At 41.7% G+C, this 24,173-nt stretch overlaps 1 protein-coding gene across 5 annotated transcripts in view; it reads right to left on the bottom strand.

The window, feature by feature from the left end:
• The window catches only part of SPOP (speckle type BTB/POZ protein), an 85,407-nt gene that overhangs the window by 38,952 nt on the left and 22,282 nt on the right, over positions 1-24,173 (bottom strand). The window contains exon 1 of one of the 5 annotated variants that reach the window (XM_003278768.4): positions 8,373-8,878. The exons of the other annotated variants lie outside the window; for them this stretch is intronic. The gene's annotated coding sequence lies outside the window, so the exon portion shown is untranslated. Of the gene's footprint in view, positions 1-8,372; positions 8,879-24,173 lie in introns of those variants that run through there. 5 annotated transcript variants of the gene reach the window in all.

Raw genomic sequence — 24,173 nt, 5'->3', positions numbered from 1 at the left:
GAATGCTCTATTTCTTAGTCATCTCTCAAAAAAATATTATACTTAGAAATGGAAGTCAGAAAAATCCAAGCTGGTTCTCCTTTTTTTTGAGATGAAGTCTCAGCTCTGTCAGCCAGGCTGGAGTGCAGTGGAGCGATCTCAGCCCACTGCAACCTCCACCTCCCATGTTCAAGCAATTCTCCTGCCTCAGCCTCCCAAGTAGCTGGGATTACAGGTGCCTGCCACTATGCCTGGCTATTTTTGTATTTTTAATAGAGACGGAATTTTGTCATGTTGGCCAGACTGGTCTCAAACCCCTGACCTCAAGTGATCTGCCCACCTCGGCCTCCCAAAGTGCTGGGATTACAGGTGTGAGCCACCACGCCCAGCCCCAAGCTAGTTCTTCTAATAAACTGACCTATGAGTGCAGCAAAAATGAAGTGACTTGTCCTGTGTCAATATTTACAAGAGAGATCATTGTTGCCAGCTCTTTCACAAAATGCTTAAAGAATTATTATAAGTTTTTATGTAAAACACCTTTTAAAAAAGTGCTCTATGGGTAAATTACACCAAAGCAAGATGCATTTAAACAAAGCCATGTATCCTATGGTTTTTTGTTTAGAGACAGGGTCTCACTATGCTGCCCCAGCTGGAGTGCAGTGGCTACTCACAGGCCTGATCATAGTACACTATCTCAGCCTCCTGAGTAGCTGGGACTATAAAGGCACATGCCACCATGCCTGGCCCTATGGTTTTAATAAATAACTGTGACAATGAGATGCAGAATGGTGGACATTAAAGACTGAATTAATACTGATTATACAAGGGAGAGAAAAAGGTTCCTGTTGAAGACTGGAGAGATAGCCAAGCAACACCAACCTCTGATAATCTACCATATCCTACAAAGTAGCTCAAAACAGAAACTGGGATAAGAGAAGTAGCAATGCTTCTAGGAGTCTAACATAGGCAGAAAATTCCACTGCTATATTCCCTTTTGTGAGAAAATAAAGTATTGCATAAATCATGGGTATATGATTCCTTAAAAATAGAATCTCAGCCAGGCACAGTGGCTCACACCTGTAATCCCAGCATGTTGGGAGGCCGAGGCAGGTGGATCACGAGGTCAGGAAATTGAGACCAGCCTGACCAACATGGTGAAACCCCGTCTCCACTAAAAATACAAAAATTAACTGGGCATGGTGGTGCACGCCTGTAGTCCCAGCTACTCAGGAGGCTGAGGCATGAAAATCACTTGAACCCCACAGTGGTTGCCGTGAACTGAGATCGCACCACTGCACTCCAACCTGGTGACAGAGTGAGACTCCATCTCAAAAAAAGAATCTCTTCCTGAAAACGTAAGCACCAACTTTAACTAGTACATGGTACAAATAAGCTTCTCTTAGACTATAATAGGTTTTGGTAAACCCAGTCCAGTTACTATCAGTGATCAAATGAGCCATAGCCAAAAACTGTGCTAAACGACTGATGCTAAAACAGGGCAGTCTTAATCAGATACTATAAAACAAATTCACTTGACGTCAGGAGTTCGAGACCAGCCTCGCCAATGTGGTAAAACCCTGTCTCTACTAAAAATAACAAAAGTTAGCCAGGCGTGGTGACGGGCATCTGTAATCCCAGCTACTTGGGAGGCTGAGACTGGAGAATCGCTTGAACCTGGGAGGTGGAGGTTGTAGTGAGCAGACACTGAGCCAACAATCCCACGTAGCTCAGTTAATAATAGCAGGAGTCAGGCTGAATTCATGCAACAAATATTTACTGAGTACCAACTGCAGGGCATTCTTTGAGACACAGTGGTAAAAGAGACAGACAAGGTTCCTGACCCTCTGAGGATAGAAAGAATGCCTTTAAGGCAGAAGATATCAACCATCTCTCTAACAAATGAAAATGAATAGCTGTGATTCTTAAAGCAGAAACCAATACCTTCAGTCCCTTACTCTCCAATTTTTTTTTTAAGCTTAAGGTTTGGGTTTCTCAAAATTTAAAGCATCTGACAAAAGTGGTAAGGGCTGAACAGGGAGACTATCATACTGTTGGTAGGAGAACAAACTGGTACCACCACTTGGAAAACAGTTTATTATTATCTAATAAGACTAAAGATTCTGCAATTCCGCTCCAAGTATATGGCCTAGAGAAACTTCTATACATGTTCACAGCAGCATTGTTCATTAACAGCCAAAAACTAGAAACAATCCAAGTGTCCATCAACAGAATGAATACATAAATTGTGGTATATTCATATAACAGAATGCTATATGGCAATGAAATCAAACTACAGTTCTATATAGCAACATGGATGAAAGTTATGAACATACATATTGTTAGGTTCTTCTTGAAAGAAGACATAAAAATTTAAAAATCACATAATGTATTATTCCAATTTATACAAAGTTTAAAAACAGACAAAACTAAATTATGTTGGTTTAGAATGAATCCTAGGTGGTAAAATCATAAAGAAAAATAGGGATATGATTATCACACATGTCAGAACAGTGGTTATTCTGAGCAATGGTATAGGTTATGATCTATAAGGGAGATGCAGCAGGCTTCTTCCAGGTGCTGGCAATGATACACTTCTAGGTCTAACTGGTGGTTACATAGGTATTTGCCTTTTGTAATTAATCCTTACATTATACAGTCATGTTTTGTGTATTTTTCCGTTATATTTCATAATAAAAATGTTCAGGCCAGGCATGGTGGCTCACGCCTATAATTCGAACACTTTGGGAGGCTGAGGAGGGCGGATCACTTGAGATCAGGAGTTCAAGACCAGCCTGGCCAACATGGTGAAACACCATCTCTACTAAAAATACAAAAAAAAGTAGCCAGACGTGGTGGCGCGCACCTGTAATCCCAGCTACTTGGGAGGCTGAAGTGGGAGGATCACTTGAACCTGGGAGGCAGAGGTTGCAGTGAGCCAAGATGGTGCCATTGCACTCCAGCCTGGACGACAGAGTGAGACTCCGCCTCAAAAAAAAAAAAAAAAAGTTCAAAGCATACATTATTAAAATAACCTAATAGAGTAGATCTCTATCTAGCCTCGAATAATATATGAGTGTATCTTGCAAATAATACAGTTTTTTTTAAAAAAACGACAATTTAGGATAAGAAGTCAGTAATAAAGCAGGGCCACCCAGGAATAAATACCTATAGGCAGGATTTTCTATTACTTTCTTTGAATTTAAATGCCATACCTAAGATCTATATTTCAGGGAAATTTTCTGTACTAATATAAAGGTTTAAATCTACATATGACTACCACCAGGAACCATGAGTTAATCCCCAAATTATTTTGAGACAAAATCTTCTGAAAAAGCAAAGCCAAGACACAAGTATTTTTTGATTTTACTAGTTTAATAATGGCCTCTGATGGAACCTCCAGTAAATCCCAACTCCCTCTGAGTGAAAGCCTTACAATGGCCAAAAGGGTCCTGCACAATCTGGACTTGATTACCTCTCTGGCCTCATTTCCAACTATGTTTTCCTGATCTCACTATGTACCAGCTACACTACCCTTCTTTGTTGTGGTTCCTCAGAATAGGCCCATTCGTGCCTTGGGGCTTTGTACGTGTCATTTTCTGTCTGAATAAGTCTTCCCCTAGATGTTCTCAGGGCACACTCCTTCACCATTGCTAAGACTTTCCTTGTCACCATCTCTGTGAGGTCTTCCCTGACACCCTTAAAAATGAATTCCTGGCTGGGCGTGGTGGCTCACACCTGTAATACCAGCACTTTGATATGCCGAGGCGGGTGGATCACTTGAGGTCAGGAGTTCAAGACCAGCCTGGCCAACATGGTGAAACCCCATCTCTACTAAAAACACAAAAATCAGCTGGGCGTGGTGGCACACACCTGTAGTCCCAGCTACTCAGGAGGCTGAGGCAGGAGAATCGCTTGAACCTGGGAGGCGGAGGTTGCAGTGAGCAGAGATTCCCTCACTGCACTCCAGCCTGGATGACAGAGCAAGACTCTGCCTCAAAAAAAAAAAAAAAAAAAAAAAGCAATTCCCTCCCTTAACAGCCACAATCCTATTCCTGCTTCATCATTTCTTTTTCTATAGCGCATAAAGTCATCTACCATCCTGTATCTTTTTACAATCTGTCTTCTCTAACTGGAAAATAAACTCTACCAAGGCAGGTTCTTGTCTGTTTTGCTGCTGCACCCAGACAGTGTCTGGCACATGGAAGGCTACAAATACTTATTTAACAAATGACTGAATTAATGTTTTCTTTTAGATTCCCGTGCTTGAAAGATTAGACAGTAACTCTATAGCACACACACACACACAAAAAATCCCAGAATGTTTCTCCCCTCTGCATGTCAAATTAACAAAGTTTATTTTACTAACAAGTTTCAGGTTTATGCACTTACTAATATTAATGAGTCAGAGTTAAGACTTCTAAAAATTTGATACAAACATAACTATATCTTCCCTTAACAAATTGTAATATTGACCAAGCACGGTGGCTCACGCCTAAAATCCCAGCACTTTGGGAGGCCGAGGTGGGTGGATCACCTGAGGTCAGGAGTTTGAGACCAGCCTGGCCAAAATGGTGAAACCCTGTCTCTACCAAAAAATACAAAAATTAGCCGGGTGTGGTGGTGGGCACCTGTACTCCCAGCTACTAGTCAAGAAGTTGAGGCAGGAGAATCGCTTGAACCTGGGAGGCAGAGGTTGCAGTGAGCCAAGATGGCGCCACCGCACTCCAGCCTGGGTGACAGAGTGAGACTCCACCTCAAAAAAAAAAAAAGTGTAATACCTGTTTTTAATAACAATGCCACTGAGGGCACAAAGAGACAAGAACTCTCATGTACTGCTGGTGCGGTGTAAATCAGCATAACTATTATGGGAACTGCTTGACAATATGTAGGATAAAGATTGAGTACTTACTATACATACTATTTAAGTTTGTAAAAAGTGAGCACATTTTACTTTTATAGTCAGAAAAAAAGGTTTTTAAAAGAAAGAATCATGCAAAACAATATATAATTTCAATATAAAAGTTCTTCAGCACCTTGGGAGGCCAAGGCGGGCAGATCACTTGAGGTCAGGAGTTTGAGACCAGCCCGGCCAACATGGTGAAAACCCATCTCTACCAAAACATACAAAAATTAGCCAAGCATGCTGGCATGTGCAGAGGTTGCAGTGAGCCGAGATCATGCCACTGCACTCCAGCCTGGGTGACAGAGTGAGACTCCGTCTCAAAAAAAGAGAAAGTTCTTTATATTGTATTTTGACTCCAACAAAAGCAATAAAGGCTTCTGTTACATATCCAGATGAAGTATCTCAAGCGGGTAACTACAGTTAGAAAAATAATGGTTTTTTACTTAGGAACTAAAAAAAGTTTTATAGCAGTTTCCAGAGTGGAAGGGAAAACGAACTCTACAGTGTTAGTGTTCCATATAAGAGCATCATTTTCTTCTAAAGAAAGATTTAAGATAGGAACATTTCTCTGTAGCATAAAATGTGGGACTGATGTGACAAAGAGCAGGTAAACAATTCCATTCAAACTTGGTGACTACGATGGCATAGGGAAGATAATTCACTAAACGAAATTGCCTATTGGGTGACATGACAGATACTTCCAAGTATACATATAGTGCTTGTACTTTTGATGGAATATGTCATCTATGTTAAAGTTGGCGTAAGCCTAGATCCAAAGGTTACTTTCCAACCACAATACTTACTACCTGAACCAAACCCTAAGACAAGAACAGATCTGAGATAAAATACACAGGCACCTGATATACTAGTTCTATTTATTACTCTGATTTCTATTTGAAGGTCTTATTGGTTGTCTTAAAAAAAATTCAGCACATAAATTCTCAAATTCTTAAAGATAGTTGATATATTCATGAGACAGGTGGCTGCCCAAACTAGTTGTTAAGAAAGGAAGTCCTACTCAAACGCTTGCAGCAGGCAGAGTGTGTTATTAGAGAAGAGTAACAGTTTTCATTTGTAACACTTCAGGATTCCAAGTGCTCAAAGCTCTGAATAGGAGCCAGGTTTAAAGGGTGAAAAAACATGGAGCATAAAAATTAAAAATACACTCAACGTCACAATAATGAATAAGGCACAGTGGATTAAAGACTCCAGAAAAAATTTATAAATGAAAACCACTGGTAATTGAAACATATGGTCCTTGAACAAAATTTAAATATAATAATTCTAATCAAATATCAAGGTGAAGACATATTTTTTAAATGCTTCCTTTGGCTAAGAATGCTTCGAGAAACCTTTCTATAAATATCAACTATGCCTGGATCGCACTGAACTTATAAAGTAACATAAGAAGAACATGAACTGGATTGGAGATCACTAAATAGTCCCACACTCAGTAGGGAGAAAATATTCTAGAAGAAGGCCGGGCGTGGTGGCTCACGCCTGTAATCCCAGCACTTTGGGAGGCCCAGGCAGGAGGATCACATGAGCTCAGGAGTTCAAGACCAGCCTAGGCAACATAGTGAGACCGTCTCTAAAAAATTAACTAAATTAAAATGTGAAGTTGCCAAATTTATCAGACTCCAAAAAGAATCCATAAGGAAAGAAAATTGCAGAGCCTCTCATTCTCTGATAAAAGAAGAGCATTATTCCAAAGTATAGAAGGTTTTCCTCATCCCTCTCCCTCCCTCAAATAATGACTATAAATACCAAAGTGCTGGACCCAGTGGGAGAACTCAAATAATGAGACAGTTTAGGACAAAATCAAACCAGTGAAACAAAAGAAGAGGAGAAGGAAGAAGAAGATGATGACGAGGACAAAGACCAGAAAAGATATGTACAAGGTTGTTCACTGGTTGTCTGTAATGTAATGGGGGGAGAAAAGGAAAACAATTTAAATATCCATCAAAGGGATTGTGGAAAAACTGTGAAATATTCATACTGTATAATAAAAACAGAACAGCTAAAATGGAGGACCTAGATCTGAATCTACCAACATGTACAGATTTTGGAAAAAAAGAATGAAAATAAGACTGCTGCAGAACTTATATACACATAAATATATATACATATGCACATATATACTCACACATACGTATATAATTTATTGTCTAAAAATTAAACACATAAAGCAATACATTTTCATACATACACACATACATACACATCTACATTGCACTGGAATGATACACACTAAATTCATGGCAATAGGTTATCTCTGGTAGTGAAGGATGGAAACAGAACTGAAAGTATAAATAAATAAAACTTTAGCTGACAGTGTCACAGTCTCTTTTGGTTTGGCTTTTTCTTTTTTTAAGCTTTTCAAATCAATGAATTCAGGAAAAATGGTAAATTAGAAAAGCTAAAGATTGCTTAATGATTTGTGATATAGAAAAAAAAAGCTAAATAGCTCAAAGCAATATTTTAAATAGATACTAATGCAGCCTAAATCAAACCAAAAAGAGCCAATGAATTCAGTCCAGATCATCTCACTAAGGAAAATCCTGTGTTGGTAAATATTTTTCCTACAGTTGATAGAAATTATACAGCACTGGGGTTCCTTAAACAGAGAAAGTATAGGGACTGACTTCATATATGTCAATAACAAAGCACATCTTCTTTCTTTCTTTTTTTTTTGAGACGGGGTCTCCTTCTGTCACCCAGGCTGGAGTACAGTGGTTCGATCTCTGCTCACTGCAACCTCTGCCTCCCGGGTTCAAGCAATTCTCCTGCCTCAGCCTCCTAAGTAGCTGGGATTACAGGCAAGTGCCACCACACCCGGCTAATTTTTTTTGTTTTTAGTAGAGATGGGGTTTCAGCATGTTGGTGAGGCAGGTCTCAAACTCCTGACCTTGTGATCTGCCCACCTCAGCCTCCCAAAGTGCTGGATTACAGGCATGAGTCATCGCGCCCAGACAGAAAGCACATCTTAAATAAAAATAATGTTCATAGTAATCCAACATATCTTCAGAGACCATAAATCCTTATACTTTGCCTTAATTTTATTTATTCCTCTAAGAACCAATCTCTCTTTTAATCACCTCAAATTTTAGTACCTGAAACTCAAAGACAGATTATAAAAAGAACACTTGAGGCTTTTTTGCCTTCTTGAATTCACTTAAGCTTTTTTTCCCCTTCTTTCACATGTTTTTCCTCCTTCTTCCTTGACTTTTCCCATCTCCAACCTGTTGTTTTTTTTTCCTTCCATTATCTCACTGACCAACAGTTGCTTTCAACTGCTAGCAAGCCTCTGGCATATTTATATTTTTCACTTCTTAAAGGAAAAGATGCTCTCACTCCACAGCCCAAAGGTCAAATAAAGGGGAAAAAACCTACGTAAAAAGTACTAACCATATTTTGCTGCCTTTCCTTTCTGTATTATGGCTAGGAATAAAGCTCTAATTGCCAAATAAGAGAGCAAAATCAAACTTACCTGTACATTTTATCATCTTTATAACATTTAAATTTATCCAGGGTCCTCTGTTTCACAAGTCACTTTGGTTAGGAATTATAAGGCCACTTAAAATAGGCCACTATGATTGAGCACTATAGTCTAGTAGAAACCATAACCTCAAGATCCACAGTAGGAACAACATAGGCCAGGCGTGGTGGCTCATGTCTTTAATCCCAGCACTTTGGGAGGCCAAGGTGGGCAAATCACTTGAGTTCAGGAGTTCCAGACCAGCCTGGCCAATATGATGAAACCTCGTCTCTACTAAAAATACAAAAATTAGCCCGGCATAATGGTGCAAGTCTGTAATTCCAGCTACTTGGGAGGCGGAGGCCACAGTGAGCTGAGATGGCGCCACTGCACTCCAGCCTGGGTGACAGCCTCAAAAAAAAAAAAAAAAAAAAAAAGACAGAAGCAACCTGTGCATTTCCACCCCCATCCTCCTTTAAAAGGATTTCCAAGGTCCTTTCCAGTTAAATGCTTTAAGCTATATAACCACTCCCTCATAAGCAGTATTCAATGTTTCACAGTCTTCAAAGTACTCTGACATTTATAATCTTATTTGGGGTTTTCAAAAGCTCTGTTAGGCACACAGAGAGCAAGCAAGTATTTTACAAATAAGGGAACAGAAGCTCAGAGTTCCAATTTGCTGTGGTCACATGGCTATTAATGGGCTTGAGTTCAGAACACAAAGTCTTTTAACTCCTAAACCAACACTTTGCAATTCCTTTGGGGTGACTCTTAGTTCAGGTATGGTCTTTTATTCAACATGTAGGAATGGGAAAAATACCTGAGAAAGATACTTATATTCCCTAGCTTTCAGTTCAAATTTCATTTTCAAGTGGCAATTCAGTATGAAAGTATGTTCTTTTGGCCGGGCAAGGTGACTCATGCCTGTAATTCCAGCACTTTGGGAGGCCAAGGCGGGCACATTGCCTGAGCTCAGAAGTTGCAGACCACCCTGGGCAACATGGTAGAACCCTGTCTCTACTAAAACATAAAAAAATTCCTTCCTTCCTTCCTTTCTCTTTCTTTCTTTTCTCTCTCTCTCTCTCTCTCCTTCCTTCTCTTCTCTTCTCTTCTTTTCTTTTTTCTTTTCTTTTCTTTTTCCCTCTGTGGCCCAGGCTGCATGTAATCTACTCGGCTCGCTCCCGCCCCGCACCGCGGACTGCCTGGGACTGCCAGCGCTCGCCAGCCTGCTTTTCCTCCGTTGGCTGCAGGCGCGGTTTCGCCATATTTGCCACGCAGCTCTCCGGCTCCTGACCCCGAGTGCTCTGCCTGCCTCGGCCTCCCGAAGTGCTGGGACTGCGGGCGGAGTCTCGCTCACTCGGTGCTCCGTGTGGCCCGGGCTGGAGTGCGGTGGCGTTGTCTTGGCTCACGGCAGCCACCACCTCCCAGCCGCCTGCCTTGGCCTACCAGGGTGCTGGGATTGCAGCCCCTGCCCGGCCGCCGCCCCGTCTGGGAGGTGAGGAGCGCCTCTGCCCGGCCACCCATCATCTGGGAGGTGAGGAGCGCCTCTGCCCGGCCACCCATCGTCTGGGAGGTGAGGAGCGCCTCTGCCGGTCCACCCATCGTCTGGGAAGTGAGGAGCGCCTCTGCCTGGCCGCCCTGTCCGGGAAGAAGTGAGGAGCGCCTCTGCCCGGCCACCCCGTCTGGGAGGTGAGGAGCGACTCTGCCCGGCCACCCATCATCTGGGAAGTGGGGAGCGCCTCTGCCCGGCCGCCCCATCTGGGAAGTGAGGAGCGCCTCTGCCCGGCCACCCTGTCTGGGATGTGGGGAGCGCCTCTGCCCGACCGCCCCGTCTGGGATGTGGGGAGCGCCTCTGCCCGACCGCCCCGTCTGGGAGGTATACCACGGAGGCCAGAAGCAATCTGGGGGCTGGACGTGGTGGCTCACGCCTGTGGTCCCGGCACTCTGGGGGACCGAGGCGGGTTGATCACTTCGGGCTAGGAGTTCGAGACCAGTCTGGCCAACATGACAAAACATATGAAAAATACAACAGACAAACCAACCAACCAACTCAGTGACAACAAAACAGGTCTATCCTGGAGTCATACTCTAATTTTTTCTATTTTCCTCCCTTTCTGATCCTTTATCCCACTTTCTTTTTCTTCCTCTTCCTTCTCCTTCTTCGTCAAATAGAGGATTGAGTTATTATCACTGATCCATATAAAGTCCCTCTCTCATTTATTTTGATTCCCACTCCCCATTTCTATTCCCCGTCTTCCCATGTGCAACCTTCCTAATATGTTTGATACGCATCTTTTTGTTTGTATGTATTTTTAGAAAATGTTTATTGTTTTTGTGTGCAAAAAAAATCAATTAAAAAAAAAAAAATTAGCCAGGTGTGGTGGTGCATGCCTGTAGTCCCAGCTACTCGGAAGGCTGAGCAGGAGGCTGAGGCTGGAAAATCGCTTCAGCCCAGGAGGCAGAGAGGTTGCAGAGAGCTGAGATCAGGCCACTGCACTTCAGCTTGGGCTACAGAGTGACACACCGTCTTAAAAAAAAAGTATCTTCTTTTGTTCTAATGAATGTGGAGCACCATTATTAATGGAGACCTCAGCAAATCATTAATGGGTTCGTGTCTACTTCCACGACTGGATCCTGGGAACGAATCTTATGTTGTAATTATTTTTATTATTTCTTTAATTTTTTTATTTCTTGAGATGGAGAGTCTTGCTCTATCACCCAGTCTAGAATGCAGTAGTGCAATCTTGGCTCACTGCAACCTCCACCTCCCAGGTACAAGCGATTCTCCTGCCTCAGCCTCCCGAGTAGCTGGGATTACAGGGATGTGCCACCATGCCCAGCTAATTTCTGTATTTTTAGCAGAGATGGGGTTTCACAATGTTGGCCAGGCTGGTCTCAAACTCCTGACCTCAAGTGATTTGCCCGCCTTGGCCTCCCAAAGTGCTAGGATTATAGGTGTGAGCCACTGCGCCTGGCCCTCCTATGTTGTAATTATTTTAGAATGACTTTTCATGCTTTAGCACCTAATCATCATTAATTTTTTCAAATAAAGTATCTATTGTTCTAATTGCCAGAATAATTTTTCTAGTCTAAGTTTTCAAGAAACCAGTGTCTTTCTCCACAGCTATCTTCCTCTCCTTTGCCACAAGCTTACAGAATTAAAAAGCACAATTTTTACCATTCTTTAATTATATTCATTTCAGGTGTCCAACATGACTAAAATACTAACTGGCACCTCTTCAACTCAATTGCTTAAGCTAAAAATCCTATCTTTTCCTATCCTCTTTATCAGGAAGTCCTGTCAGCTGTCCTGCTTCTCAATGTATTCCACATTTATCCATTTCCGTCCAAGCCAGAGCTTTCTCATCTGAATAGTTACTGGTTTCTAATTGATCTCCCAGCTTCCTCTGTAGCCCAATTTATGTATTCTTCACATAGTAGCCACAGTGAGCTTTTAAAATGTAAATCCAGATATTGCTCCTTCACTTAACCACCCTTAGAATTCCAGCTCTTTATCTGAACCTACAGAGTCCTGTAACAGCTGGCCCATTATACCAAATTCATCACCTATCACTCTCCCTTATCACTAACTTTACTCCAAAAACACTGGGTTTTCTTTCTACAAACAAGCCAAGACTGTTTCCATCTTAGGGCCTTTGCATTCTTCCCTCAGGCTGGAAGACGCTTCTTCCAGATATTCACATGGCTTCTTGTTACTTAGGTCTTCTCTGACCACAGCCAAAAGTAGTAGCTCTACTCCTACACCTGCTATGAATGTTTCATGTGACTTAATCCTCTACACTGTCTACAGTCTATAGCCTGATCATTTGGGTGCACTTAGAATAATCACATGTGGTCCTGCAGGGCTGAGACTCAGAACCTAGACAATGGGGGCTCTCCTGAAAGAATACCCATTTCTAAGTCAGAAGCAGCCCCCTGGTCTTTTTCTTTTCAGTGGCCAACAGAGTACCTACCGAACTCTTTTTACTTTGGATGTAATTTTTTTTTTTTTTTTTGAGACGGAGTCTCACTCTGTCGCCCAGACTGGAGTGCAGTGGCGGATCTCGACTCACTGCAAGCTCCGCCTCCTGGGTTCATGCCATTCTGCTGCCGCAGCCTCCCGAGTAGCTGGGACTACAGGCGCCCGCCACCACGCCTGGCCAATCTTTTGTATTTTTAGTAGAGACGGGGTTTCACCATGTTAGTCAGGATGGTCTCAATCTCCTGACCCCATGATCCGCCCGCCTTGGCCTCCCAAAGTGCTGGGATTACAGGCCTGAGCTACTGCGCCTGGCCTGGGTGTAAAATTTTTAAACAAAGCCATACTTAATCTTAGAAAATTTTCCTATGATGTTGTTTAGGTCTCTCTTTTTAAAAATTACATCATACCTCTAGATTCTGTATTTTTTATTTGCCTTAAAGAAATCAGCCAGGAGCGGTGGTGTCCCATTATGACTGGTTTTTGTTTTCTTTAATTGATAGAAAGTAAACTATGGGCCAGGCGCGGTGGCTCACGCCTGTAATCCCAGCACTTTGGGAACCAAGGAGAGCAGATCACCTGAGGTCAGGAGTGTGAGACCAGCCTGGCCGACATGGTGAAACCCCATCTCTACTAAAAACACAAAAATTAGCTGGGCGTGGTGGCGCATGCCTGTAATCCCAGCTACTCGGGAGGCTGAGGCAGGAGAATCGCTTAAACCGGCAGGCGGAGGTTGCAGTGAGCTATGATTGTGCCATTCCACTCCAGCCTGGGCAACAAGAATGGAACTCGGTCTCAGAAAAAAAGAAAAAGAGGCTGGGCGCGGTGGCTCGTGCCTGTAATCCCAGCACTTTGGGAGGCCGAGGCGGGCGGATCACGAGGTCAGATCGAGACCATCCTGGCTAACACAGTGAAACCCTGTCTCTACTAAAAATACAAAAAATTAGCCGGGCGTGGTGGCGGGTGCCTGTAGTCCCAGCTACTCGGGAGGCTGAGGCAGGAGAATAGCGTGAACCTGGGAGGCGGAGCTTGCAGTGAGCCGAGATTGCGCCACTGCACTCCAGCCTGGGCAACAGAGCGAGACTCCATCTCAAAAAAAAGAAAAAAGAAAAAGAAATCACTAGTTTCTTACTCTATAGTACATAGTTTACTTTCATTTATTTATTTATTGAGACGGAGTTTTGCTTCTTATCGCTCAGGCTGGAGTGCAATGGCACAATCTTGGCTCACCTCAACCTCCACCTCCCAGGTTCAAGCGATGTTCCTGCCTCAGCCTCCCCAGTAGCTGGGATTACAGGCATGTGCCACCACGCCCGGCTAATTTTACATTTTTAGTAGAGACAGAGTTTCTCCATGTTGGTCAGACTGGTCTCGAACTCCCAACCTCAGGTGATTCACCCGCCTTGGCCTCCCAAAGTGCTGAGATTACTTACAGGCATGAGCTACCGCACCCGGCCCATAGTTTACTTTCTATCAATTTAGAAACAACTAGTCATAATGGGACCAGGCAGATGAGATTTGTTTTCCAGGATGAGAAATTGGCTTATAAATAGAAAAACAGGCCGGGCGCAGTGGCTTATGCCTGTAATCACAGCACTTTGGGAGGCTGAGGCGGGTCAGGAGTTTGAGATCAGCCTAGCCAACATGGTGAAACCCTGTCTCTACTAAAAATACAAAAATTAGCCGGGCATGATGGTGCATGCCTATAGTCCCAGCTACTCGGGAGGGTGAGGCAGGAGAATCGCTTGAAACCGGGAGGTGGAGGTTGCAGTGAGCCCAACTTGTGCCACTGCACTCCAGCCTGGGCAACAGAGCAAGACTCCGTCTCAAAAATAATAATAACAATAATAAATAAATAAGTGGAAAAACAAAAAGTAGAGATATAAGCATTTTTGGAGATGAAGAGCTAAATAACATCAACAATTTTAACAAATACCTTATACAGTGATAGTAAAAATTGACAAAACTTGCTAATACTAAAGTTTTCCAGAGTAAAAGACTAAGCTGATTTGAATAAAGTGATGGAAATTCTAAATACTCTTTGTGGGCAAGAAGTTTGTACCCAGAACATCCTGTATTGTGCCTAGCACAGAGAAGGTGCTTCACAAGAAAAGTCTGGTGAATAAAGGAATAAAATAGCTCTGGAGATATAAAAGGACTTCATAATATCCAGTCAAATGATTTCATTTTACACATCAAGGAACTGAACCCCAAAGCAGCTTAGTGGCTTGCCCAATGTGATAATAATACATACAGGAAGCCAGCAGCAGAGTTTAGAACAGTACCTAGCTATCATACTATCTCCCCACAGTTATGTGGGGGAAAAAAACAGATGTTGGGCTCAAGAATTTCAGTGTGGGTAAATGAAAGATAAAAGATTGGTGAAAAATAATCAGACTGTAATTCAGGACATTGGGTCCAATAATGATTGATAAATTGGAATAGTGCAAGAAAGATATTGGTGAGGCACTATAGTTACCCATTAAGTAGAGTCCAAAGGGGCCACCAAATTCTCTCCATTATCAGAAAGGATACTAGAAACAAAACCAGAAAACACACACAAAATTGACTTCCCTCAACCTAGCTTTCCAGTCTTATCTAATGTGACTGTTCAAATTAAGTCAACTGTCAAGCTACTGAATTGACAAGCTACTGAATGCTCAGTCTATATTCACAACAAAATTAAAGTGGCTATACAAACTGGATTCCTCCTAAGGATATGGAGTTACAAAGATAAATTTGCAACTCTATCTGTTCTTGGCTCCTGCAACCTTTTATTTTCAATTCAACCAAACCTTTACTGATTAAAACAGCACAGACATAATTTGACTCTGATTCTTAAGATCTGAAAGTGTCTTTATTTCTGGAATAAAAGGCTTCGTTTATTTCCTCTTTCAAAGCAAAGATTCATCCTATCATCTTAACAAAATTATTACCAAATATTTAGAGTACCCATTTTGTGATAGGCCTATGGATCATTAAATTTTGGAAGAATAGGCCCAACATGATGGCTCATTCCTGTAATCCCAACACTTTGGGAGGCCAAGGCAGGCAGATCACTTGAGGTCAGGAGTTCCAGACCAGCCTGGCCAACATGGTGAAACCCTATCTCTACTAAAAATACAAAAATTAGCCAGGTGTGGTGGCGGGCGCCTGTAATCCCAGCTACTCGGGAGGTTGAGGCATGAAAATCGCCTGAACCCAGGAGGCGAAGGTTGCAATGCGCCGAAATCGTGCCACTGCACTCCAGCCTGGGCGACAGAGTGACACTCTCAAAAAAAAAAAAAAAAAATTGGAAGAATAAGTTTTCCCCACCTATACTACTACAGGTTGATCATCCCTAATCTGAAAATCTGAAATGCTCCAAAATCCAAAACTTTTTGAGCACAGGTATGATGCTCAAAGGAAATGTTCATTACAGCATTTCGGATTTTGAATATTTGGATTAGGGGTGTAAATATTTCAGAATCAGAAAAAAATAAAAAATCTGAAACACTTCTAGTCCCAAGCATTTTGGATAAGGGATGTTCAACCTGTAGTAGAGTCACTAGACAGATAGATTTTAATCTTAAAGCTAACAACTAATCTTAACATTAGTAAGTGTGTTTCTATTGCTTGTGCCTAACTGAAGTCAATCAACCATAAAAAATATTCATTGAATGTAGTTTGAATATCCAGTCCCATGCTGAACTGCCAATCTCACCATTACCAATGTCTTTGTGTGGTTTGAATAAGGAGAAAGCGTTTCTGGCCTTGAAGAGCCAGGAAAAGACTCAACTTAAAAGAATAACTCATATTTTCAAGAACTTAGAGTTTCTCTTCAGTACATAAAATTTCCTCCTCTAGACAATTTCCTACCATCTTACAGTAAATTCTTCCTTTAAATAGCAAGCCATTTAGAAGTCACCAAAACTATACCCCCAACCCTTTCACCCCTGCATACCAAATGGAACAAAAACACAGTAAAACCAATTTTAAACATCTAGAATAGTCAGCTAGGAATTCAAATCAGGAAGGGAAACTTTGGACTCTAGACACAAATTTGCTTCAAATAATACCTAAGGAACTTATAAATATATTTCTAAGGGATTGGGCCCCTCAAAGTTACAAAACATGGGGAAGAGTTAACACTACCACTTTATCATTATTGCCAGAGGTAGATGCTTTAAGAACTGTCTTACAAAGGTCATTTTATTGGGTCTTCCAAAAATCAATCCTTCACAATGAGAGATGGACATCAGTTAAATAAACTGTTAGAATAAGAACAAGTCAATATATTCATAAGCTACTGCTATCCTCAGGGCCTGAATTCTAGTGCGGGCTTGAAGATACTTTCCTGAATCTGAATTTCCTCATTTTTTTCCCCTCATCTTTAATTGAGGGTGACTGTGTAAGAATCTCTAAGGTCCCTTCAGTGCTAAAGTTCTATGCCCCTTTGGAAACACTGTTAAAATTGGATTTACCTTTCTTCATATACGCATTTTATTTTAAAGAAAGGCAATATATATATATATAACCTAAATAATTCAAAAGTTACAGGAAGCTACAATTAAAAAGTAAGGTTCCTTCTAGATTTCAAATCCCTCTCTAAAGCCTTTAGAGAGGGATTTTTTATATCCTCAAAACAAAAAAAAATGAACACAACAGGCATCTACCAGCATATATATAAAATACAAATATATATATATTTTCCCTGTAGACACACTTTATTCTTTCTAATGGTTGCAGAGAATTCCACTGTTACCCTGCTGAATGGTTTCCATGTTTTTGCTACTGCAAACAATGTAGCAAACAAGTGTATCTAAACATAAGCACAAGTAGGCCCAATAGCCTGCACGCTGTTTATTTTGACATTGTCAAATTACCCTCCAAAATATATCAATATGTACTTCCAATGTGACTCCCACTTAAGCATCTACCCTCTTTGATACATTCAGGATGGTCAGAGATAGGCATAGAAGAGTAGGTACAAAAAAAACCTTTCAGTAGAAGAGCCAGTGAGATTTAGACCAAAAAAAGAGAAAGTCAGAAATGCCTTTTATAAATACAAAAATAATATAAATATATAAATATAATATACACAATATATAAGTATATAATAGATATGATATGTGGTACTTTGTTGGTTTACAAGATTTAAGTGTTGATGCTTCCTTACGGAGCTCTGAATGAAGATACAGACAGAAAAAAAGTTTTTTCTATTCAAGGAGAGTAGGTGAGCAACTTGTATTGCAAATCCTATGAATCCCAAGAAGGCCTAATTCTGTCTTAGATCAGGATGTGAATTTAAATGTACAACTAAATTCCTCTACATATAATCTGGCCTCTTTCACCCAGAAATGGTTATTAGCACAGTGAAAGTCAATTTAGTTCCTTGTCTTTGTCACTGACAAAGGATACCTATTAATGCAACCATTATCCCCCAATTAAATAGGACAGTGCACGATTCCAGAGGTGATAAACATGTTAGTAAAACACACAGACAACAGTTCTTCAGGCATGTTTAAAACTGTTTGTTTTTTACTAGTGACAGTGTCTATGTTGCCCAGGCTGTTCTCAAACTCAGGGACTCAAGTAATCCTCCTACCCTGACCTCTCCAGGAGCTGAGACTACAGGTATGCTGCCACCACAGCCAACTAAATGTTTAATTAAATAACTGTTACGGGCCGGGCGCGGTGGCTCACGCCTGTAATCCCAGCACTTTGGGAGGCCGAGGCAGGCGGATCACGAGCTCAAGAGATCGAGACCATTCTGGCCAACATGGTGAAACCCCGTCTCTACTAAAAGTACAAAAATTAGCTGGGCGTGGTGGTGCGTGCCTGTAGTCCCAGCTACTTGGGAGGCTGAGGCAAGAGAATTGCTTGAACCCGGGAGGCGGAGGTTGCAGTGAGCCGAGCGCACGCCACTGCACTCCAGCCTGGTGACAGAGTGAGACTCTGTCTCAAAAAAAAAAAAAAAAAAAAAAAAAAAAAATAACTGTTACAATGTCTGACATGTAGTAGATACTGCATAAGTAATTATTAAATTAATTCATGGCATCCACTTTGGAAATTATGTTAGTTTCTTTTTTCCGTTCTTTCTTTTTTTTAAAGAGACAGTAGCACTTTGTGAGGCCGAGGCCAGCGATTGCCTGAGCTCAGGAGCTCCAGACCACCCTGGGCAACATGGTGAAACCCCGTCTCTACTAAAATACAAAAAGTTAGCCGGGCGTGGTGGTGCATGCCTGTAGTCTCACCTACTCAGGAGGCTGAGGCACAAGAATCCCTTGAGCCCCGGAGGCAGAGGTTGCAGTGAGCTGAGATCATGCCACTGTACTCCAGCTTGGGCAAAAAAAAAAAAAAAAAAAAAGAGAGAGAGAGAGACAGTAGCCAGATATGGTGGCACATGCCTGTAGTCCCTGCTACTAGGGAGGCTGAGGTAGGAGGGTCACTTGAGGCTAGGAGTTCGAGGCTGCAGGTTGCTATGATTGTGTCTGTGAATAGCCACTCTAGCCTATGCAATAGAGTGAGAGGTTATCTTTAAAAGACAGACGAGGTATTCCTATGTTGCCCGGGCTGGACTTAAATTCCTGGGCTCAAGGGTTCCTCCAGCCTCAGCCCTCCTAACAGCTGGGACTACAGACACACACTACTGAGCATCATCTTAGTTTTAACAGAAAGTATTTGCAAAGGACTATGTAAACGCAAGGCAACTCTAGGAGTGGGTGTGTATGTATGTGGTGAGGAGGAATATATGAGTTCCTAAAATCAAAATAAATGTATGCAAAGTTCCCATTTTCCTTTCCTGTAACTTGCTATTATAAATATTTATTACATCTTTGATTGTAATATGCTATCAATTTTGAGGAGGAAAAGAAAAAAGCAATACTTTGCTCTTAAACTGAAATGCAAAAAAAAACTGCATATTTTAGAATCAGAGAAACTTAGCATATCTAAAGTGGTGTATTTGTTTTCAACCGAAGCTCCCTCTAATTTTGTAAGTAGGAAAATACAATTTATGAACATTCACATGAGGCTATTCCTAACACATTCTTTCCTCTCCTCACTCAAGTGCACCAACTACACCTAACACTAAATCTCTTAAGAAAACTGCCCCCTACCGTGCCCAGCTATGAGAGAGACTAAGGCAGGGGGAATTCCTTGAGCTCAGAGGGTCAAGCCCAGCCTGGATAACATAGGAAAACTCCCTATCTTAAAATAAATAACTAAATAAAACAACAACAACAACAACAACAACAAAACTTGGCCTCAGTTTCTTCTACTATCAGGAGTCACTAAAACACAAACCTCACAATTTTAAGCATCAGTGGGAAGAACTCAGAATCAAAGCCAACCTTATATACACCTACACATAAAACCAACTGGTATTATGCTGAGGACCAGAAATCTCTCTTTCAAAATGAAGGTGGTCTTCTAGTCTTTGCTCTGACTACACCACAATTTATTGATAGGGCCCAATCGCAGACACTGGGCTCAGAGCAAACAGTTCCAGATATCCAACAGGGCATGAACTGGAAAAGGGAGGGTGAGCTGAATTAAACAGGATGGAAAGTCAAATATAAGAGTTACTTTGGGGCCGGGCGCGGTGGCTCATGCCTGTGATCCCAGAACTTTGGGAGGCTGAGGTGGGTGGATCATGAAGTCAAGAGATCAAGACCATCCTGGCCAACATGGTGAAACCCCGTGTCTACTAAAAAAAATACAAAAATTGGCCAGATGTGGTGGTGCGCGCCTGTAGTCCCAGCTACTCGGGAAGTTGAGGCAGGAGAATAGCTTGAACCCAGGAAGCAGAGGTTGCAGTGTGCCAAGATCATGCCACTGCACTCCAGCCTGGCGACAGCAAGACTCTGTCTCAAACAAACAAACAAAAAAAGAGTTAATTTGGGCCGGGTGCAGTGGTTCATGCTTGTAATCCCAACTCTTTGGGAGGTCGAGGTGGGAGGATCACTTCAGTCCAGGAGTTTGAGACAACCTGGGCAACATGGCAAAACCCGATCTCTACAAATACATACAAAAATTAGCCAAGTGTGATGGCTCGTGCCTATGGTCCCAGCTACTTGGGAGACTGGAGTGGAAGGATCACTTGAGCACAGGAGGCAGAGGTTGGTAGTTACATGGGAAGTCCCCAAATTCTATCACTAATAAAGAAACTCTTACCTGCAGGCATATGATTTGAGTTGCAGCTCAAGAAAAATTAAAATCTTCTAGGTGCTTGAAAATTCTACTTATTAGAGTCAACGTCCCATTTATCAGACTGAATTCCACAGATTAGTAAATAAAAATTTTAGGTAAAGTGTTTTCAAATAAAAATTTTAACCACCACCAAAACAAAACAATAAAAACCTCACAAATATTCCAACCAACAATTAAACAAACAAGCCTCAGACTGAGGAAAAGGAATCATACTCCTCAATACAATCTACTGTTTCCAAGAAACAAGAATCTGTTTCTTGGACTGGAGATTGGTATTAAGTGGCAATGGACCAAGGAGAAAAAAATAAATGACATGAAACAAACCCAAAAATCAAATCCAAAGACAATTTAACACTGAGCTTGCACATACTGTCAAGAACAAATTAAAGCAATGTTTGCTGGGGTTGCCATAGCAAACTACTAAATAGCAAACTACACATGCAAACAACATAGCAAACTATTATGACATAAAAGAAAACAATAGCTCACTAGGCTGTAAACAGTCTAGTAATCAACGTGCATATTTATTGGTTACTGCCCATAGCTGTCAGAAAAGTTTATCCAATCAGATCAGGTAATACAAATAACTTTCTTTCTTTTTTTTTAAGAGATGGAGTCTCACTCTCACTCTATTGCCCAGGCTGGAGTGCAGTGGCGTGATCTCCGCTCACTGCAACCTCTGCCTCCCAGGGTCTAGCAATTTTCCTGCCTCAGCCCCCCAAGTAGCTGGGACTACAGGCACACGCCGCCACGTCCAGCTAATTTTTTGTATTTTAGTAGAGATGGGGTTTCACCGTGTTGCGCAGGCTGGTCTCAAACTCCTGAGCTCAGGCAATCCACCTGCCTCAGTCTCCAAAAGTGCTAGGATTATAGGCATGAGCCACTGCACCAGGCCATACAAATAACTTTCAAAAGTAAGTTTCTAAATTGTTGTCCAATGTTCTTGAGATTTAGAATTAACCCAATCACTTCTATAGGTATTGCATGTCTAAAAACTTTTGACTTTCACGGCTGGGCACAGTGGCTCACGCCTGTAATCCCAACAGTTTGGGAGGCCAAGGCGCGCGGATCATTTGGGATCTCGAGTTGGAGACCAGCCTGACCAACACGGTGAAACCCCGTCTCTAGTAAAAATACAAAAAAAGTTAGCCAAGCGTGGTGGCGCATGCCTGTAGTCCCAGCTACTCAGGAGGCTGAGGCAGAAGAATTGCCTTAACCCGGGAGGCGGAGGTTGCAGTGGACTGAGATCGCGTCACTGCACTCTAGCCTGAGCGACAGAGTGAGACTATGTCTCAAAAAAATAAATAAATAAAATAAAATAAAATGGCATTCTGGTTTATTTTGTCAACTGTTAGTGAGTTTTGTTAACTACTTTTCCCAAGACCAATTAACTCTGGTAACAATGAAGAAACTGAGTTTACTAGCGAAACTGAGGAACAGATCCTGAATCTTTAAGATTCCACCAAGTTAACAGCATCCTAAGAGGGCCTGTCAGAAGAGCCAGTCAGTCACCTTATGGTGCCTTACCTTGGTCAAAACTTGTATAATTTAGTGAAAAGAATGTAACGCTACGAAGAAGATACTTAACATACGCCCCTGATAAGCTCTGAACATGGTTATATACTTTAAAAAGAAAGTTCCTGAGTTTAAAAAAGTACTAGTCAGTTCTCAATTTTCCATACTAAAGGATGTAAAAAGTGATATAAATATTCCAAAACAGGTATTAAAAAAGAAATTCTTAACATTTTACTTTGGAATGCATGATGTAATTTTTCCTATAGATTTACATCCAAAATTCTACCTTGGCTGAAATAATAGTAATTATTTACGTAGCCTGGACATAGATTAAAAGACATCATATGAGTGAATTCAAGATAAAATAGGAACTCAGCATGAGATAAATGTTGATGGATAATGTATATGAGGATAATTTAAAACTACTATATAATAATTCCTCTCGATCTCACAGCATCTTCTAGCAGCTCAGTCTTAGCCATAAAATATTTTTCGAATGAAAATTTCTTTTTTTTTTTTTTTTGAGACAGTTTTGCTCTTGTTGCCTAGGCTGGAGTACAATGGCGCAATCTTGGCTCACTGCAACCTCCGCCTCCCGGGTTCAAGTTATTCTCCTGCCTCAGCCTCCCGAGTACCTAGGATTACAGGCATGTGCCACCACGCCTGGCTAATTTTTTTGTATTTTTAGTATAGATGGGGTTTCTCCATGTTGGTCAGGCTGGTCTCGAACTCCTGACCTCAGGTGATCCGCCTGCCTTGGCCTCCCAAAGTGCTGTGACCACAGGTGTGAGCCACCGTGCTCAGCCAGGTATTCTTAAAAGTTATGTAGACTGGGCGCGGTGGCTCACGCCTGTAATCCCAGCACTATGGGAGGCTGAGGCGGGTGGATCACGAGGTCAGGAGATCAAGACCACGGTGAAACCCCGTCTCTACTAAAAATACAAAAAAAAAATTAGCTGGGCGCAGTGGTGGGCGACTGTAGTCCCAGCTACTCAGGAGGCTGAGGCAGGAGAATGGCATGAACCCGGGAGGTGGAGCTTGCAGTGAGCCGAGATCGCGCCACTGCACTCCAGCCTGGGCAACAGAGCAAGACTCTGTCTTAAAAAAAAAAAAAAAAAAAAAAAAGTTATGTAATAATCTCTGCACCAGAAAGAACTTCAGAAACCACCTTGTCTGAACTCTTTGATAGTATAAAAGAAAGAATCTGAGATCCACAAAAGTTGCAGCATGTCTATCCATAGAGAACTATAGAGTAAAATAAATAAGTATTGGGAAGATCATTATTTAAATAATCCACATAAAGAATCTTTCTCAGGTATTTCTTGTAAAAAGAGACTTCAATGTATCCAGTTTGCTTAAAATTAGGCCACATCTAGATTTCTGCTTTATCTTACACTTGCATACTACACAACTTCAGATGTACTAAAAATAAAATCAGTCCTCTGGGACACATAACTCCCATAAAAACCTCTCCACTACACCACAACACAAACCCTCCTCTCCAATTAGTTGACTCTAGCCTGTTTGTCAGCTTATACATACAACCATATGCCTTTCTCAAATTTATTCACGCCACCCTGAAAGCCAGAAATGTTCTACCTCCTATCTGAATACTACCCTTCCAGGTCCAAGTCAAGTCCCACCTTGTTCTGAAGCATTTCCTAACCACCCCAGTATACTCTAAATTCCTAGTGTCACTTTATTGGCAGTTAACGAATGTTACTAAGAACCCATTAGCTGCCAATTAACATAGGATGCCCAGAATTTTAATTCTCTATAGGTTTTTCCCTACTCCAAAATTCTCTTTTATAGGTCTAGTGAGATCTAGGAATTGGTACTTAAAAAACAACTTATCAGATGGAAAGAAGAAAACAGTTGCTATACAAATAAAATTGATTTAGGCCAGGCGCAGTGGCTCATGCCTGTAATCCCAGCACTTTGGGAGGCTGAGGCAGGCGGATCACGAGGTCAGGAGATCGGGCCCATCCTGGCTAACATGGTGAAACCCCGTCTCTACTAAAAAAAATACAAAAAATTAGCCGGACATGGTAGCGGGTGCCTGTGGTCCCAGCTACTTGGGAGGCTGAGGCAGGAGAATGTTGTGAACCTGGGAGGCAGAGCTTGCA

Source organism: Nomascus leucogenys, unplaced genomic scaffold (assembly GCF_006542625.1).
Source record: "Nomascus leucogenys isolate Asia unplaced genomic scaffold, Asia_NLE_v1 Super-Scaffold_258, whole genome shotgun sequence".
NCBI lineage: Eukaryota > Metazoa > Chordata > Mammalia > Primates > Hylobatidae > Nomascus > Nomascus leucogenys.
The sequence above is the reverse complement of the archived record's forward strand: the minus strand, read 5'-3'. Positions and strand labels throughout refer to the sequence as shown.